Here is a 3,535-nt window from a genome sequence, read left to right as displayed (position 1 = left end):
AATACTCTTCTGCCTACAGAAAAGTTTGCTGATTGGAACTCAACTGGCTTAATCTTTTTAGTGTTTTGATCTTAAGGGTCTTTATTCATCTCAGCCTTTCCCATCAGGAAAGAAACTGTATGACCTTTCATCAACTAATTTGCTTGACTTGAAAGTCACTAAATCTCTGTGAAAGTTCTTCTGTTTTCAAGATGTTAAAGGGATTATAAAATCTATGATACAAACTGCTGAAAAAAATGTTTTAAAAACTTCATTTTTAAGATTGTGGGTCATATACATTTTATTTTTTTAATTCCCGTTAACTTTCAATATATTCATCACATTCTTCCCAAAGTGCATATCAAATATCGATCTAAGCTCCATGTGCTCAGAGTCAAGAAAGAATTGCCACTTTCCTCCTGAATCTCCTGTGCGGGATGTTGGGTGTTTTCATTGATAACTTAGCCTTGATATACTGTCTTGACACTCTAATAATAAACATGATCTTTTCAAAAAGAAATAAATTTGAGGGCAACATGCCGACAACTTTGAATAGCAAGGCACCTGTAGTGTTTATATGCCACTTAGCTCTCCTATGTTGGCAGGACACAGACATCTGTCAATATTGATGTTGCATCACATCCCCCAGTGCTCTGAAGGAGTGTTTTCATATAGTAGTGAATGGTATAGCTCCAATCCCAGATTTCCTAACCACACCCCTCTCCTGTCTCCCTTCACCTATTTTCATAGTTAGAAGGTTGATGGTAGCTGGCCTCAGAAGCAATTCCTAATTATGAATATCAAACATTAGGAAGAAAAAATCAAGGTGTTGTAGGTAAGTCAGATCTTATGACTTCCAGCTGAAAATACTCTATGGATTTCCAGTTTTTAGAGTAAAATCTCAGATCCCTCTAATGGCTCACAAGCCTTGAGTGGTCTGACTCCAATGCCCCTCTTTGACCTTACCTTTATCTATACAGTAGTCCCCACCTATCCACAGGTGATATGTTCTAAGACCCCCCAGTGGATGCCTGAAACCACAGATAGTAGCGAACCCTATATATATACACATACACACACATATACACTATATACATATACATATATATATACACACACACATATATATATACATACACTATGTTTTTTCTTATACTAACAGGCGGGTGGCATATAGTGTGGACACACTGAACAAAGGGATGATTCCCAGTCCAGGTGGGACAGAATGGGACAATGTGAGATTTCATCACACTATTCAGAACCTCTCCAAATTTAAAACTTATGAATCATTTATTTCTGGGATTTTCCATTTCATATTTTCAGACCAAGGTTGACTGTGGGTAACTGAAATCCCAGAAAGCAAAACCGAGGATAAAGGGGGATGACTGTACTCCTAGTTTTTCATGATGCTTTGGCCACACCAGTCTTTCCTCCTGCACCTCCAGCAGCCAGCAGCATGTAGTGCATTAAACATAGACTGTTTTGCATATATTGAAGAATCTTTGTATCCCTGGGATAAATCCCACTTGATCATGGTGTATGATCTTTGTAATGTGTTGTTGGAGTTTGTTTGCTAGTATTTTGTTGAGGATTTTTGTGTCTATGTTCATCAGTGATATTGGTCTGTAGTTTTCTTTTTTTGTGACATCTTTATCTGGTTTGGGGATCAGGGTGATGGTAGCCTCATAGACTAAGTTTGGCAGTGTTCCTCCTTCAGCAATTTTTTGGAAAAGTTTGAGAAGGATAGGAGTTAACTCTTCTCTAAATGTTCGATAGAATTCACCTGTGAAGCCACCTGGTCCTGGATTTTTGGTTGTTGGAAGATTTTTAATTACAGTTTCAATTTCATTACCTGTGATTGGTCTGTTTTATTTTCTAATTCTTCCAGAAAGTCCATAGTTTACTTTAGGGTTCACTCTTAGTATTGTACATTTTACTAGTTTGGACAAATGTATAATGACATATATCTGTTATTATAGTATCATACACAGTAGTTTCACTGCCCTAAAAATTCTCTGTGCTCTGCCTGTTCATCCTTCCTTCCTCCATGCCACTCCCCCCACCCAAACCCCTGGCAACCTGGGTTTACTGTCTCCACAGTTTTTCCTTTTCCAGAATACCATATAATTGGAATCATACAGTATGTTCCCTTTTCAAATTGGCTTCTTTCACTTAAGAGTATTCATTTAAGATTTTTCCAAATCTTTTCATGGCCTGATAGCTCACTTCTTTTTCGTGCTGAATAATTTTCCATTGTCTGAATGTACCACAGTTAGTTTATCCACTCACCTACTGAAGAACTCATGGTTGCTTGCATGTTTTGGCAATTATGAATAAAGCTGCTAAAAACATTTGTGTGCATGTTTTAGCGTGAACGTAAGTTTTCAACTCTTTTGGGGAAATACCAAGGAGTGCCACTGTTGAATCACATGAAAAGTGTATGATTAGTTTTGTAAGAACTGCCAAACTGTCTTCCAAAGTGGCTGTACCATTCAGAATTCCCATCAGCAATGAATGAGAGTTCCTGTTGCCCCACATCCTCTCCAGCATTTGGTGTTATCAGTGTTCTGAATTTTGGGCATCCTAATAGGTGTGTAGTGGTATCATTGTTGTTTTAATTTGCATTTTCTGATGACATATGATGTGAAGCATCTTTTCATATGCTTCTTTGCCATCTGTCCTTCTCTCTTTACCTTCTCATATCTTCTCTTTTCTGTGTAAACTACATTTGAAAAGACCATTACCTTCAAGTTTCTCCCTGTAATTGATGTTCACATGTAAATAATTTGATAACAGTGATTGCTTACCTAATTTGGACAATCTTTATAACACTTGGCATTGTGGTGATTTAACACAATTCACTTTAGGGCCTCAGTCTCTGTTTCTGTGAAATGAGTAGGATCAGACAATCCTTTTCAAACCATGTTATTTGCTGAATCTAAAATGATTTTCATCAAAGAGAAAATTTTAAAAGACCTAGAGACAAATGAAAATGAAAACATGACAATCCAAAACCTCTGGGATGCAGCAAAAGCGTTTCTAAGAGGGAACTTTATAGCAATACAAGCTTACTTCAGGAAACAAGAAAATCTCAAATAAACAACCTAACCTTACACCTAAAGCAACTAGAGAAAGAAGAACAAACAAAACCCAAAGTTAGTAGAAGGAAAGGACTCATAAAGATCAGAGCTGAAATAAATGAAATAGAGACAAAAACAAAAAAAAACAATAGAAAAGATCAATGAAAGAAAAAGCTGGTTCTTTGAAAAGATAAACCTTTAACCAGACTCATCAAGAAAAAAGGGAAAGGGTTCAAATCAATATAATCAGAAATGAAGAAGGTACAACCGACACCACAAAAATACAAAAGATCAAAAGAGACTACTGCAAGCAACAATACAGCAATAAAATGGACAACCTAGAATAAATAGACAAATTCTTAGAAAGGTACAATCTCCCAAGACTGAACCAGGAAGAAATAGAAAATATGAACAGACCGATTACCAGTACTGAAATTGAAACAGTAATTTAAAAATTCCCAACAAAGAAAAAAAGT

The sequence above is a fragment of the Physeter macrocephalus genome, chromosome 8, assembly GCF_002837175.3.
Source record: "Physeter macrocephalus isolate SW-GA chromosome 8, ASM283717v5, whole genome shotgun sequence".
Lineage (NCBI taxonomy): Eukaryota > Metazoa > Chordata > Mammalia > Artiodactyla > Physeteridae > Physeter > Physeter macrocephalus.
The sequence above is the reverse complement of the archived record's forward strand: the minus strand, read 5'-3'. Positions refer to the sequence as shown.